General features: G+C 46.6%; 1 long non-coding RNA gene across 2 annotated transcripts in view; it reads right to left on the bottom strand.

Annotated features, from left to right (window-relative positions):
* Positions 1-11,091, bottom strand: part of LOC311598246 — a 74,008-nt gene extending 62,917 nt beyond the window's left edge. For both annotated transcript variants that reach the window (XR_014779523.1, XR_014779524.1), the window contains exon 1: positions 11,022-11,091. This is a non-coding gene — a long non-coding RNA (uncharacterized lncRNA). The remainder of the gene's footprint in view (positions 1-11,021) is intronic.
* Between the last annotated feature and the right edge of the window lie 4,818 nt (positions 11,092-15,909).

The following is a 15,909-nucleotide window of genomic DNA, read 5'->3' as shown; positions in this document are numbered from 1 at the left end:
ATGTTTTCTCTCATATGTGTAATCTATGTTAACGTATCTAGGTTGTCTGCCTGTCTTTGACATGAAAGCAGAAGAGAATACTTAGTGGAGGGAGCAGACACCCAAGTGGTGTGGTGGTGGGTAAACATGAGCAAAGTGATATAGTAGTATGAAAATTTTTATCATGAAACTCATTATTTTATATTCAGACTAAAGAAATTTTAAAACAAGAAGCAAACAAACCAAGTAAGAAGTTAAACTGCAACAATAAACAGGCCTCACATTTAGGTCTGTCTGATCTAGAGCCCAGCATCTTGGTCACTACCCAGTAATGCCTCCAAAATGCTATCTTTCCTCCCATACCCCCCAAAATCTTCTTTAGAGCAAGGATAATAATTATCTTAATTTTGTATAATATCTTTTTTTGGTTTTGTTTTTGTTATTCTGAGGAGGCTAATTTGCAATTTCCCTTAGAATCAGTCAGGTTAAAGGCTTAAAGTAGTCTCTGGGTGGATAAAGTTGTTCAGTGTTGAATCATTTATTTCTAAAACGTGCTTATCTGTGGGGAGAGTAGCAATTGCCAGCAAGTAAGTAGCACACTGTTGACTTAAGAGTTAGTAAAACATAAAGAACTTGCAAAGTCTCTAATTGTTAGTGTTCACCTAAAGACACACCTGCTTGTCCCAATCGCTGTGGGTATCAGGGGAAAGAAATAAGTTTGTCTTCTTCATGACCCAGGGGGGCAGCATCCATCGGTTCCCACTGCACACTGGAAATAAATGACAGATTTAGTTTAACACGTGCTTATAAAGCCACCATGTTTTCTTTGGAGATTTCAGAATGTCTAAATTGGTGGCATTGATGCTTTACAAAGTAGAGGAACTTTCTCCCTTTGATTATACATTTCTTTAGACGCTGGGTTGTTGCCCTAGGAAATACATCTATTCCCACAGAAAGACATAAATGCCTGGCCTTTTCTGCCTTAGCTAGCCTCAAGGGAGCTTACTGGGGCCTGAGTAAGCAGGGACAGCATCACGCTTTCTTCGACAGCTCAGAAATCCCTGGGGTTGAGTTGAGTTTTAGGTGAAGGGTTCACGTTAGTGCCAAATGGCTTCGCAGCATCTCACCACTGCCCATACTTGACAGGACCAGCATCTGTAGCCTGCTCACACTGACAGCCAGGGAATAAGTGCTCACACTTGAGACCTGAAGGAAAAAACACCTGGCTGACGCTCCCTGCAAGCACAAGGCTTATTTCTTACTAAATAACTCCATGACCTAGTTCCAGGAGCAGGAACTTCAAAGGGAGCCCAAGTTCCAAGTTTATGTCTTTGTCCTTGTCCGCTGGATGCCTTCACAATGCCAACCTCAGGAGCCTAAGATCGTAGGCTTTTCCCCATCTGTCTTCTAAGTAGAAAGACAAAGCTAGGCATGGGATCCGGTGGTACTTTTGTTCCAAGGTTGCGCATTTATTTCAAAGGGTTGTAGTGGTTCTCAGTCTGCCTCTGGATTAAAGTGCAGGGAAGAGAGATTGTACTTCTTAATTTACCTAATAAAGAACATCCCCCCACTACCTGGAGGGAAAACATAGTGGACTTGGGTGAGGGCATGCTTTTAATGCAGCTAGTGTTTGACAGCAGGAAAAAAATATTCCTGGCAGCTGATACATGCGTATGAGAGACTGTACACTGCTTCAGTTTGTTCGTACCTGAAGCAGGATGGCCTGGGATTGTATGGTAGCTTAAAGCAGGGAAGATAGACACACTGCAAAAGAGCTGTGTTACATCTGCCACAACCCAGGTTGCTTCTAGAGCTCTCTAGAATATAGACGCCATAAGAGCAGGCTTCTGGTGGCTTGGAATGCCCAAGCCTTTCTGCAAAGTATTAAATGAATGTCTGCAACCTAATACTGATAAATGATGTGGCTCACCGACAATGCCCTGCTTTCAACTGCAGAGGCCACTGCTATCAAGGAGAGACCCTCATGTCCCACCCCTTGAAACAGAAGCCCGTCCCTACCAACACCAACACCCTTTCTGTCACTATGAGTTCTGCTCATTATTCTAATTGCTGCCATGAGTCGTTTTCTGGCAGGCCATTCACACTCCTGTCTAAATTGAATTCCACACTAACCTCAATAATGCTATGGTGCTAGGGGCTACCACTCCCATTTTATACACAAGAACACTAAAGCTAGCAGAAGTAACTTGCTCAGGCCCTCAAAATAGTAAGAGTTTTAATATAGATCTGACTGATCTTCACACTCACTGTCTTTCTAATAATAGTCCTAAGATGTAAGCGGGGGGGGGGGGGGGGGATGTGATGTCTACTCACATGAAGGGATCTAAAGGGAAACACCATCCCTAGTCAGCATCAGCCAGAGCCAAGTGTCCCATTTTAATGATGATGCTCATTGCACCAAAGCTGTTGGTGACACCTGTGCTGGATTAGAACCCATCGGGAGTTAATAACCCGTGACCACATGTTTGATTAGGTTCTTATTCGTTATATGTGTCAGGCACAGCACTCTTATTTTCCCTATAGCAGAATCCAGCTTCCCACTATAGGCTGAGTCATACTTAGAAGAGTGTTAGACATTACTGCAACATTTACGGAAAGTCAGTATCTTTGAATTAGTCTCCAGACACTTAAGGACTGTACATAGTTACCGATGCTACCTCCTTATTGGTTTATTGTTGTAAATACATAGGAACTAGACTGTGCCTGCCGTGAGCATGATGCCACTTCACCATATAATTGTTACATGTCCACATTACGACCCATAAATCAGGCTTTAGTGATGAATTATAGTCAAATGTCTTCTGGCAAAGACTGTTATAACATGCCAGATGGGTATATGAAATGAACCCTCTTTGGTCTTGTAAGTACTGAAAGGATTGGTGGTCTGCAGCAAATAACAAAGTAAGAAAATAATAATAATAAAAAAATAACCGCATCTCTTACAACTAAGGGAAAAAAGAAGGCAGACTGGGATGTGTACCTTAGGCAAGGCACGATGGAAAAAGATGAAAATGACCTTTTCTCATCCTCCTCTTCTGGCCTATGCTGAGCTCTTAAAACATTGGCAGTGGACTGCGCAGCTCCTTAACCTACAAGCCCATGGAGTTTCTTCAGAAATTATTTTGTTTGTTTGTTTGTTTTTCCAAACAGGGTTTCTCTGTGTAGCCGTGGCTGTGCTGGACTCGCTCTGTAGAGCAGACTGGCCTCGAACCCACAGAGATCCGCCTGCCTCTGCCTCTCTGAGTGCTGGGATTACAGGAGTGATTTAACCCACATTTCCATCCGTCTAGTGACCACATCTCTAATAACCTGCCTATAAAAATCCCAACAAGAGTTGTCTCATGAATCTTGAAACTTGGTGAGATTATGGGGTAACCTCTGAGCATCCATATTTAGTGATTTGTTTTGTCTTTGGCCAACAGGCCACACTTTTTGAGATTATAATGTAATTACAGTATTTCTCCCTTCCCCTTTCTCCCTTTGAGCCCTCCCATATATCCTTTCGCTGTCTCTTTCAAATTCATAACCTCTTTTTTCTAATTGTTATTGAATGCATATACACACACGTGTGCATATGTTGTATATATAGGAATATTCATATTCCTAAATATATGTTCCATCCCACAAGACTCAAACCTTATACAAATGAATATAGGCAACTGAAAAAAGCTAGGAATGGGAGACATGGCCTTCTCAAGGAAAGAGCACACCAATTAGTCGTCCCGTGCCAGTCAGCCCTGAAAACATGCATACAGGCAGCATTACAGGCTACAGTTTAAAAATGTTTTTATTAAATCCATTTAGTGCATATTATGTAGAAAGGGGCATGTGCTCGCCATGACATGAGTGTGGAGGTCAGAGGGCAACTAGCAGAACTTAATTATTTCCCTGCACTGTGAGTCTCAGGCACATTTATTCACTGAGCCATTTTACTTCCCCCCATGAGCCACACACGGCAGTCTGTCCTGCTCTTAGAGGAACCCCACCATCCCCTACCTCATTTGCTGATTCCTCTGCCTCCTCTGCAGCATCCCAGTGCCCTGGACCAATAAATGCTGAAGATCTTTGGGATGCTCTTGCTCTCCAGGCTGTCTTGTCCACTCTTTCTTATTTGAAGGCAGCCTGCATGCCAACAGCCCCACACCATCTCTCCAGGTCTGACCCCGAGGGCCAGCCTGGCTTCCTTACTGCCCACTCTAGAGATTCACCTCGCCTGTCCAAAACACAATTCATGGTCTTCCCACAGCCCAGAATCTGCTTCACCCCAACTTCCTTATCTCAGTTAACTCAGGCCTTGGTTGCCTCCGTTTCTCCTGTAGCTCATAGGAGGGCCTATTGGCTCTAACTTCAAATATTTTGAAATTTTTAAAAATAGTGTTTTATTTATTCTCTGATGACTCCATACATAAACGCAACGTATTTTTTATCATATTCATCCCCACTACCTCCCTCCAGCTCTCACAAGGAATCTTAAACATACCTTCCTCCCAACCTCATGTCCTTTCAATAAAAATGCACTGAGTCCAATTAATGCTTCCCCTATGCACAAAAGTGTGGAGCCATTCACTGCAGCATGGGCAACCTATAAGCAGCCATATCTACAAAGCAAAGTACGTTGCCTTCAGCAGCCATCAACTGCCTTTACCTCTAGGAGTAGAGCCTCAAGATTCCTTCGCCCCCACCCCCATTTCTGATGTGATTTTGACTGGCTTCATTTTTATCGGTTCTTGTGCAGATAACCAGAAGTGTTATGAGTTTGTGTGAGCTATGACCATGGCATGTCCAGGAGACAGCATTTCACAGCTATCTTCTCTATCCTCTGGCTTTTCGTTTCTAACTATTCCCCTCCAAAATGTTCCCAGCGTCTTGAATTAGGGATGTTATGCAGACCTTGTGGGGGCAGGGAGATCCCATCTAGAATTGGCCCCTCAGTGCTACAATACTCACTTGCCAGGCAGGATGTGCCTGCTGATGCAGTAGTGGCAACATGGTTATAGAAGTCACCATCTGTTTTCTGATTGAATGTTAAGCCTGTTCACAGGAGGATGTTCATGCCTCATAGGAGAAACCTGGTCAAAAGGCCATATCTGGAGAAGTGGGACACGTAATATTGTTGTTTGTGAAATGGTTGTGCCATCGGGCGGCTTTCTAAATATTCGTGTTTATATTAATGTATTTTGCTCCTTTCAATCTTGGCCAAAGAAGCTCCTTTTACAATTGGGTAGTGATCAACACAAAGATTAATAAGTGGTTAAAAAACTGAAAATAAGTGACTGGCTTAGCCATAGATAGGTTATCACTATTTACAAATCTGACAACTCCTCTTCTTTTCTAAACTCCTGTCTTAGTCCAAGACATCACGTTCTTTAGACTGACTGACTAAAGGAAGTTGCCTTCTCACCGGTCTCTTGCCTCCACTCTTAAATCCTACAGTCAATTCTTTATACAGCAACAACAACGATACCATTGAAACTGGAGTCTAGTTATTTTACTGCTCTGTTTGAAAATATGCAGTGACTTCCCGGTGAAAGTCAATCTTCTCAGGGCCCATGAATCCCTGTATGATCTTGACCCCATCACTTCCAAGACTTTCTTTCTTTCACTTGTCACCTCTGCCTCTAGCCATCTCCTTGATTTTCCTAAATACATCAGATCCATTCCTCCCAGAAGTGCTTAGATATCCAAGAGACTTACTGCCTAATTTTATTTGGGTCTCTGCCTGGATGTTGCTATTGGGTCTTTCCTTGACCCAAACTCTACTCTTTCACTCTCTGTTCTCTCACTGGTTTTATTTTTGTCATTGCGTGTGTCACCATGTAACATCATACACACTTATGTATTTTTGTATTCTTTCTACCCACCTTTATTATAATCTCGATGGAGGTTGTGACATTGGGTTGTTTTGTTTATCAACTTCTAGAATTGTGCCTACTGTGAAGAAGATGTTTCATTAATATTTACTGGATAAATGCCTCATTTCCTGAAAGAGGTTGTCTTTGTTGTCATCTTGACTGAATTTAGAATCACTAAGAAAACACATTTATGAATGTGTCTATGAAAGAAAATTGACTGTGAATGTAGGTAGTGGCACCATTCCTGGAGAGAGAGAGAGAGAGAGAGAGAGAGAGAGAGAGAGAGAGAGAGAGAGAGAGGCAACAGCACTCATCTCTCTCTGCTCCCTGATGGTGAATGTGATGTGACCAGCCGCCTCACATTCCTACTGCATGACTTCCCTTCCATTATGGACTGTGCTCTCAAACTAAACTAAAACAAACACTTCCATTCTTAAGTTGATATTTGTCACAGTGATGAGAAAACTAAGAAAGAGATTATTCTTAGAGACAAGAACTAACTAGTCATGTGAAGATGGAAGATTACTTTTCCCTTAACATTTTATTCTTTGAGAACATAATACAGTATTTCTTTATCATATTTTTTCTCTCTCCTAACACCTCCCAGATCATCCCCCCCCCAGCTATCCAACTTGATGTTATTTCTCTGAGAGGGGAGAGAGAGAGAGAGAGAGAGAGAGAGAGAGAGAGAGAGAGAGAGAGAGAGAGAGAGAGAGAAATGATGCTAAAATGCTAAAAGTCATGGAGTCCATTTTGCATCGACCATAGACTCCTGAGCACGGGTCCTTCACTGGAGTATGGTTGATAGAGCTAGTGTCACCTCGTTGAAGAAAACTGGTTGTCCCTTTCCGGGAAGCTATCATTTTCACATAGCTTATAGCTTTGGGTAGGGTTTCCTGCCCACTTCCCCTCCCCATGCTGGGAGTTTTGGACTCGCTCGAGTTTGTGCAAGTCTTATGCTTGCGAGAGCTGTCACAGCCTCCGAGAGTTCCTATATGCACCTTCCCTCTTGTTTCTAGAACATGCTGCTTCCTCAAACTCGTACAGGACCTCTGGTTCTCACAAGACTTCTGCTCCCTCTTTTGCCATAGATCCCTGAGTCTTGAGAGAAAACACATGATAAAGTTATCTCATTCGGGACTGAACACTCAAAATCTCTCACTCCCTGCATGTTGTTCAGTTGTGGGTCTCTGTGCTAATTACCATCTACTTCAAGAAATTTTTTTGCTAAGAGTTAAATAACCCACTGAACAGTGGCTATAGAAACAATTCACTGTGAGTTGTTTTATTGATATGCCTGCTTAGCAGGATAACAGTAGTAAGTTTTCCCCTTGGCCCACAACTTATCAAGTCTCAAGTTTTTAGCATCCTTAACAATACCTGGCATAGGCTCCATTTTATGGAATGAGCCTTGAACCCAATTTTTAAAAAGTGCTTGGTTACCCCCCTAACATCCATACCACTATTTCATCAGCAAGCATATCTTGTAGGCAGAGCGTTATTACAGAATTTGTAGTTAGGTGAAACTGACGCTGAGCAGGGGCAACAGTAACTCAAAGCCATAAAAGCCCAAGAGAGTATGGCAGATTCGTAAATGTACAAGGCAGTTATGGCGAGTCCTTTCTATTAGTTTTCATGCCCCATTTGAATATGTTTTGTAAAACGAAACCCTTCATCGCATCAGCTTTTCATCTGACTTGTTCTGGGGCCATAGGTCTCAATCTGTGGATTGCAACCCCTTTGGGGCCATATATCAGATATCTTGCATGTCAGATATTCGCATTACTATGCATAACAGGAGCAAAATTACAGCTATGAAGATATGAAAATAATTTATGCTTGGGGATCACCGCAACGTACAGGACTGTATTAAAGGGCCACGGCATTGGGAAAGTTGAGAACCACTGTTCTAGGGGGAAAGTCTTTAAGGCTAAAAAGGCTATGGTGGGTCCTTTCCTTTAGCTCAAGAGCTGCCACCTGAAGAGGAAAAGCTTCCAGATGAGGGGCAGAGAAAAAAGAAAGAAAGAAAGAAAGAAAGAAAGACGAGAGAGTGTAAATGGAGGATGAAGGAGGGGCTCTCAGATTAATCGGGTTTATCACACCGGAAAGGTGGGGCCAGGAAAGCCATGTTTGGCAGGTAACGGGCTTCTTTTCTACCTTTGTGACTCAGCAGCCTGCAGCAGTGTCCTAGCAGAGTCCCCAAGGCCTGATGAGTGAGGTTGTAAAAAGCTCACTGAAGCACATTGCAAAACAATTTGCCGTCCCAGCCAGCTGCTTTAAAACCAGGCTCAGAACTAATCCAAAAAGAGAGTGTCTTGATCCAAGTTCACAATGCATGTGAGTAAGTCACCAGCATCTGCCAGGAGGCCCTACCTCTATGTAAACTGGAAAACCACCACAATTCCGTTGGGTGCAGCCCATTAGCAAAGGGCCACTGGCTTCCAAAGAACCGGGGATTTAGACACGCAACCTATACCGTAAAACTCCTGCGTGCTTCCCTTAGTTTTATTCACTGAAGCATCTCACAATGCATTCCCAGGGTGGAATATTTGCCCCATTGGGTGTATGAGGCTCAGAGAAGCCAAGTCTTTATTGCAACCATCCAGCAAGTCAATTCCTGAGACCAGAACTGAGACCCAGATCTCCCAGCTCTATTATTGCCATTGGATGGCATCTTCTGCGTGACTCTGACAAAAGCAAGGGCCGTGTGGCAAGTTTACATGGAAATCGTAGCAGGCATGGAAGGTGAATGGAAGAGAGGCAGGGGAATGGAGCACTGGGAGCTCTTAATACAGCAAGAAAGAAAAACAACTCTGACTATTCACTCTACATTGAATATGTTGGTCCTTTGGTTTTTCTTCTCTCTTTCTGAAAATAAAGAGTGGTAACATTGGTATTAGTGGTGGAGTGACCTGGGTAGATAGATTGTATACATATACGAAATTTCAAAGTATAAATAATTTCTAAAAACCATTGGATATTCCTTTTTTCAGATGAGGAAGCGGAGATCTTGAAAGACAAAACTGAGTTCCTAGGTCAAACAGTTGGCTCACGATGAGGCAACACGGAACCCTTGTAGCTTAAGAACTGACCCTTTGTTTCCCAAGTGCCAGCCATTCCCTCTTTGCCACCATCTTGAAGCAGAGTTTACCACCCCTTAAAGCCCTAGGTCACTTCCTCCTCTCAGGCTTCCTGCCCTCAGCTCTGACACAGCCTCTAGATGCCATGGAGAAAGCATGGGCATGGCCCCGTCCAGACCTGGCACCAAAGACTTAAAATTGGAATCTTTTGCTCACTCGATCCTGGAACCAAAATTAACACTGCCATAAAAAGAATATGTGGGGGGAAAAAACCCAAGAGATTCTTCCAGAGGCGTTTGCTGGGAGCAAGGAGTCTGACTGTACTGTCCCAGCCAGGCCTACTTGGGGCAATCGTCTGACGGAAACATGTTGGGAACTGTGCTCTCAGGCTTTTGGCCTTCTATCCTACTGAGTGATGGTCATGGCTCTCGGCAGAAGAGCTGCTGCCAATGGGAGGCTCTCCCAGCACTCACCCACCAGGTGTTCTTCCCATCAGCCCCATCGGCTGGGCAGGGAGTGGCACAGCCAGGGCACTGGGATGGGCAAGGAGGTGCAGCTCTCTCCCCTGCGGTCCAGGTGTCAACAGACGGGATATGGATCTGCCCCTCCCTTAACAAATAAATAGAACTTTTATAGACTGAGTAATCCCACATGGGATAAGCCAGACTAATGGTTACGTCAGGTTGTCCGGCCAGGGTCAGACTTATTTGGTCCTGTTGTGGACCCTGACCTAATCCTTGTGAGGGAACGACATTTCCAAGATTCTAGCTCCCCGCCAGGCAGCAAGCAGCGAGTCTGGTCCCCTTGCCCACTCTTGTCTCAAGGAGTTGTGTTTCTGAGCCTTTCTTTGGCAACTGTTCCACCTGTGGGTCCCATAGCGTTTAAGCCCATGGATCTGTGCAGGTGCAACCGCGAGCAGTTGATCCCTCCCAGTCAGCCCCAGGAAACAATGGAAGTGTTGCTGAGGTGGCTTTGTGAAGGAGTATGCTTCCCTGATGGAAAATGCACCTACTCGGGACCTCCTCCTCTCCTCCTAAGATGCCCCCTGGCCTCAGTCTAATGGTGAGAGAGATAAGCTTTTGGGTCAGCTTCCTCTTTCTCTTATCTGCCTTCAGTATCGGGCCTCTGGGCTCATCAGGGTCAGCGAGACCAGTTCCAGCCTTGGTTTCCAAAGCTGCCTATGACAGAGTGTACGGGGGCCAGGCGTTGAAGAGCTGCAGACAGGAAGCAAAGGTGCTAGCCTTTGAGATGCTAGTTAGGTGTCCTTGGTCCTTTCCAAAGCTCAGCTCCTCCAACTGTAAAGTGGGAGTGACAAAATCCCCTCTACATGCCCCCCTCAAGCCCCCCTGTCAAACAACAGAGCTGGCTTGGTCACTCTTATCTGTCGCTCTCAGGTGAAGTGGGCTCACATATCAAACAGAAAGCATTGATGAAAGAAGAAAGGGACGGAGTCTGAGGCCAGCTTAATTGGTCCCAGGTCATGATCGTGGTTGCCTGACCCAGGAGGAAGTAACAAACTGAGAAAACACAGATTCTCTCGGTTCAGGCATGGACCTGGCTGATAAACCCTGAGCTAAGATCCTCCTGGGCCCTTCAGCGGGGAGCAGACCAAAAACCCGCTAAGAAGCCATGGAGCTGACAAACCACCCCCTGTCTGACTACACCTCCGGGTGATCTTCCCGTAGCAGGAGGGCTGAAGTCTTTGGCTTACACAAGAGCCACATCTCTGCAGAGATGAGGTCACCAAGGGGTCAGCCGTCAACTCCTAAGCTGGAGAAATTCACCTCTGATTCGAGTCTCCAGGTGTTTTATCTACCACACAATGAATTGGCACTTTTTGCTGAGCAATGACTCCTGGGCCCTTTAGAGCTAGCTTTAAGCTCCCTGACTTAGTGACTCTCCCGTCTAATGGAAGCAAAAGCCGTTTAAGTGGTCACAGCTGCCAGGAACTTAGCTAAAAGAGGGAAACTTTCTGAGCAAGTCCAGCAGTAGCTGCACTAATCTTCGGCCCCGCCACCCTCCCCCGCGTGAGTCTCAGGCTTGTTTTGACAGCTCAGGAGCTGGGTCCCATGAGAATAGCAGCAAGTACCTTTCCCTTTCCACGCTTGCACTGCTCCGGCCCATCGCTTGCCGCAGGGGGAAGGAAGAAACAATCAAGCATTGTCTTGTTCTGAGCTAGTGTGTCAAAGCCTCTTGGAATAAATATTATTTGCCTGGGAGGGGAATTGGCTGCAAAGACAGTGAAGTAAGTGAGGGCTGGGCAGAGGGGAGGGAGGGCGGCGATGTTTGGGTTTGGTTTTATTATTAGTTTACTCTTTTTCTCCTGATTGTTTTCCTTCCTGACAGGCCATTAAGCGTGAAGTCTATGCTGCACAGGGCATATGCCAAAGAGAAACACAAAGAGATTTTTCTGAAGGATGTGTCCTTGGGTTCCTGAAGGCCCTTGGTCACTCCCTGGCCAACTCTGGGTGAGAAGGTAAGCAATCCAGTGAGTTACCCAGGACAGAAAAAGACACTCTGCAATCTTCCACTTAACCCCAACCCCCAGCAACACAAGTATTTCACCTGATGTGGCCAACAGATCTGCCCTTTACTCTTCACATAAGTGTTGGAAAGACATCAATTTCAACAGCCTCTGGGGTATCCCAAGCAGCCAGAAGTACTCCATTCCTCCTGCTCCACACTGCAGGCTCTTTCATTCCCTTTCAAGCCCCTTTTTCTGAAGAGAAGTTCGAATCTCTCTAGATTCTAGAGTCTAGAAGGAAGAACTAAGGATAAACAGGCAATATTCAGACACTTGGTGTTTTGCTCCACTAAGACCAAGTCCTTGGGCAAAGCGACAGGTTAGAAGCACAGAGGTCTGATCCTTAGTACAGCCACAGCACTAGAGTCAGTGAGCCCACCTCTGCTGTGTGCAGTCAACGGTCCTTTTCCCCCGTATGCCTCAACCAAAGTCCCTACATTCATTTGGGGTCGGGGGAAGGGGCAGGGGAGACAGGATTTCTAATCACCAGCTGTCATAGCCCCTGAGAACTGTGATGCTCTGAGGCCCATTCTGTGGAAGGAAAGCTAAAGGCTGGACAGCTAAATTACTTGTGAAGATGACCCCGGTCCTATGAGAAGTCTTCCAATGCATCGTCTACCTCCAAGCCTGACCTCCTTAGAGACCTTTCTGGAAGTGGGAGTGGGTTTGTAAGGCACTGGTACCCAAACATGTCCAGGCCACAATCTGTGACTGTGACAGCCTTGGAAAAATGGCACCAAGACTCTGGCTTTGTAAAAGTATTGTTTGGGTCAACCTTCAGTGTGCTAGGGATCTTATGTTCCCAGAGGGCTGAGACCCTGTGTGTGTACTTAGCTTAATTGTTTCTGTATACAAAATAATTCCATGCCGTGCTCAGTGCCATGCACAATTAGGGATTTAATACACGCTTTTCTGAGAGAGATAAAGATCTCATCATCCGAGCCAGCCAAATAAACATTGCCTCCCTTCTCCCAGAGAGGAACAAAGAGCTACGGGAGAGGCCATGACACCCCAGGCAGCTAGCACAGTAGTACAGACAGCATGTGTAGGTGAGTCCTTCACACCTGCCTTTAGATTCTGCCTCGGCTACTTACTAGTTGGCCCCTGGGGAGAGTCCGCTGACTTTTGCAAGCTCAAAGTTTCACTGAATGTGGGACAGGGTCATACAGCACCTACCTCATATTGTGAAAATTAAATGACAAAACACAGGAACACACCTTGTAGAGGGCAGGTGTTTTATAATTTTCTTTTCACCCAAATATCTTTCTTATTCCTTACCCCGAGGTTTTCAGCACTCAAGGACATCTTTGATACATCACAGGACATGGTGGCTTGTTGACATGAGAGCTGTAGCCAGGAAGTGAGGACCTCCACCTGAGTATCTGTGTCTTTGCTGGTTCTTCTCTGCAGGGGAGACATTCCCCCCAACATATGCTGACAGCCCATCATGTTGACTGACACGCTGTTGCTATTCTTGCTTCCAGACTTGGGTCCCTAGGGGCTTGGCTGAGAGCAGTCTGCAGCTTTTAAGATGTAGGGATAACACAAGTGGGCGCATAAGAGCAGTAGAGGGTACAGGGTGGGTGTCTCATAGAATTGCTTCTTTATTATGTGGTGGGCATCAAGGGACCTCTCTGTCTAGCCCTATCTGTTCCAAAAGGGACTCATCTAAGATCCTCAAGATTCAGTCTGGAAGGGAAAAGGTCAAGAGACTAAAGTCTCTCCTCATCCCCTGCAACATCTATTTTCTGAGATCCTACATACAACGAACCCTGTGCCCAGACAAGCAGTGCTCCCCTCACCCACCCAGAACAACAGAGGTCGAGGAACACGGAGGAGGGTGTTGCTACAAGTGTTTCGTATCTATCCCAGCTCACTGGAGCCTCATGACAGCCCTTCGGGTAGGACTACCATTCCTAGTCTGCAGATGAAGTGTGGTCGTTGAGGAGGTAACTTCAGCGGCTCCTCACCTCTACCCCTAGTCCTTCATGGGAGGCAGCAGAACTTCCTACAGGCCGCATGAGGGAGGTTTCACCAAAGCACTGGGTTAAAGGAACGTGGATGCAGTCATGGGCATGAGGCAAGGGCAGGGAAGCCTGCATTCGAGCCCAGGCATTGTCATTTGGAATCCTATATGGTCTGAAATCAGTGCTGTTGCTACCTCAGCATCCACTTCTGTAAAATGGCAAAGAGCAACCCCTTTAACACGCATACATTTTCTGTCACAGGGTACGCAGGGGCTGGATGAAAGACGCCTGTGGAAAGGAGCACTGCCACTCCTCTCTGTGTGTTGTGAGAGACAAATGAGATGACGGCAAGTTGCAAGGATGACAGTGGGCATTCACGTGACGAGAAGGTTAATTGGAAAACCCCCTGGCTTATTTTTTCACTTCTTTTACAAACATATTATGTATTTTTTTGTCATCCCGACCCCTTTCTCTGCCCCAACTCTTCTTGAACCCCTCTCAGCTCTGTGTCCTTATTTATTTCTTTATTTTTAAGGAACACATGGAAGCCAGGTGGTGCTGCCTGAATGGGCCTGGGTGTAGAGCCACGCCCTGAAGTAGGGCAGCCTATCTGGTGCCACGTACCCGAAGAACACCGGCTCTCAACGCCCCAATAGAAAGCACAGAAGTACTTTGCCCAAAGCAATCATTTGTCATCCGATTTCTTTCTTTCACGCCCAACCTCATACATATGTGGCTGTGTGCATTCGCTTGTGGGTCCTCAGTTACCACATACCACACGCACTGTCTCATCTAAGTAGCTCCTGCGTGTCTTAGAACACAGAATACAATTAAGCTCTGTCTCCCCTTCGAGACTAATCCAGGTGCAAGCCTTCTCAAAGGTCTGGGAGAAGTCAGGCCAGCAAGCGATTCATTGCAGGGAGCCGCTGAGAGCCCATTAGTGCTTGTCACACCAGGCACGTCACCCCTCCATACCTTCCAGCAAAAGCTGAAGGGCCACCTCTCACTGAGTTTAGGATGCCAGATTGCCAGGTGTGAGTGACCAGGTGCACCTCAGTGCAGTGTCCCCGCTGGGTGCAGTACGTAAGGGGGAAGTGATCTTAGTACAGCACTGCCTTGTGGAGCCCAGCATGGTTGATGGGATGAGATCAGTGAAGGAGGAACAAGGGGAAGACTCTTGAAAGGCAGTACTATAGCGAAGGACGGACGCAAATGGTAAGACAGGGAAGAGGGAGACGGATGGAAGTTAGAGCAGGCAGGCAGAAAGAGGTTTCCTAGGAGGGCCTAGGCAGTTGTGTAGGAAATGCGTTGGGAGGAAGGAGATAGGCAGAAACTCAGAGCATCTGGGAGACACAAAATCCCTAGGGCTGTTTACAGGGTGAGAGACGAAACCAGCCTGAAGGTGGTAGAGAGAAGCTTCCTACCTCCCAGCCTGCTTACGCTTTGTACGAGCCAGGGGGCTCGACCTCATCTTCCAAAAGCCTTGAAGGTTGCTTTGTTGCCCACCTACTCTTCGAGGTGAAGTCTTGGACAGAGGAGAAGCCCTATATGAGTCTCCTGCTCTTGGCATTGACCTGTACACAGCTGATGCCTGATATGTTTGCTCAGGCCCACCTTCCCAGAAAGCTGCCTGCACCTCAATCATGCCTGAACCTATTAAGTGCCCACCCACCCCAGGAAAGCTCGGAGGCTCTGGACATGGTTTTCTGAGCAGAGTAACTATCCTGGGGGTGGGGGAGGGGGGATTTGTTCTGCTCCTACTGTACCACTGTCTTGAGATGACAAAAGGACAGGCACGGCCAAGGGAACCTTGCAAGTGCTGCCTGACCCAGAAGGCACTGGTGGCCTGGTAGGGAGATGTCCAAAATTGACAGAGTGTGCAAGGAAGAAATGCCGCCTGCTGACCTCTGCAGCCTGGAATCAGGGAAGCACTTGTAAGCAGAACAGCGGTAGGCGGTTGCTAGGATTAGAGATAAACAAACAACCCACAGAAAATGATTTGGGAGGAAGGAACATCTAATCAATCAGCCCTGAGGGACAGCAGCACGGCCTTACAGTGCTCCTCTGCCTGGTTTCAGGCCACCGAGTCCAAGTTTCTGCCACAGACTCGAGTTTCCAAAGAGCTCCGTAATTGTTTTCCACCTGTGCCTGGCCCAAACCACTGCCAAGCGCACAGAGCTCTTCTCTCTTCAGCCCCAGCCCAGAATTAGAGAAGGCTGGGAGGGGAGGACCCTTCAGCGAGCCTGGGAGAGAGAGTCGCATTGACTGCAGAGAATTCTGAGGCTCCGCGCAGCAGAGGCGTGTAGGCATTTCCTGAGCTGGGAGGTGGCTAGGGGGTATCCGGGCAAAGCTTCTCCAGAGCAGCTGCAGTGCCCCGGTCACTACCCGAGGCTCTGGGCTTGAAATGATTGTGAGACAGTGGGCAGTGCGTGCGCTTGCCCGGGTGCCTTAAGCTTGGTGGGAGCAGGCATCGCCTTGTGGAGTGT

This window comes from Acomys minous (genome assembly GCF_964271855.1).
Source record: "Acomys minous genome assembly, chromosome: 5".
NCBI classification, from domain to species: Eukaryota; Metazoa; Chordata; class Mammalia; order Rodentia; family Muridae; genus Acomys; species Acomys minous.
The sequence above is the reverse complement of the archived record's forward strand: the minus strand, read 5'-3'. Positions and strand labels throughout refer to the sequence as shown.